This window comes from Panthera uncia (assembly GCF_023721935.1).
Source record: "Panthera uncia isolate 11264 chromosome A1 unlocalized genomic scaffold, Puncia_PCG_1.0 HiC_scaffold_17, whole genome shotgun sequence".
NCBI classification, from domain to species: domain Eukaryota; kingdom Metazoa; phylum Chordata; class Mammalia; order Carnivora; family Felidae; genus Panthera; species Panthera uncia.
The window spans coordinates 5473666-5474365 of NW_026057577.1; positions in this window are offsets into that span (position 1 = coordinate 5473666).

Sequence of the window (700 nt, forward strand, 5' to 3'; positions counted from 1 at the left end):
TCCTGGAGATTCTTCTGAGGGGAATTCTTCCGTTTGGTCATTTTGGATAGTCCCTGGAGTGGTGAGGACCTGCAGGGCACTTCCCCTGTGCTGTGGTGTATAACTGGAGTTTGTGGGCAGGGCCACAGTCCGACCTGATGTCTGCCCCCAGCCCACCGCTGGGGCCACAGTCAGACTGGTGTGTGCCTTCTCTTCCCCTCTCCTAGGGGCGGGATTCACTGTGGGTTGGTGTGGCCCGTCTGGGCTACTTGCACACTGCCAGGCTTGTGGTGCTGGAGATCTGGCGTATTAACTGGGGTGGGTAGGCAAGGTGCACGGGGGCAGGAGGTGTAGGCTTAGCTCGCTTCTCCTTAGGTGAACCACTTCAGGAGGGGCCCTGTGGCAGCGGGAGGGAGTCAGATCCGCTGCCAGAGGTTTGGCTCCGCAGAAGCACAGAGTTGGGTGTTTGCACGGAGCGAGCAAGTTGCCTGGCAGGAACTGGTTCCCTTTGGGATTTTGGCTGGGGGATGGGCGGAGGAGATGGCGCTGGCAAGCGCCTTTGTTCCCCGCCAAGCTGAGCTCTGCCGTCTGGGCGCTCAGCAACTCTCCCTCCCTTTGTCCTCCAGCCTTCCCGCTTTCCGAGCAGAGCTGTTAACTTCTGACCTCCCAGACGCTAAGTCGCGCTTGCTGTCGGAACATAGTCCATCCAGCCCCTCCGCTT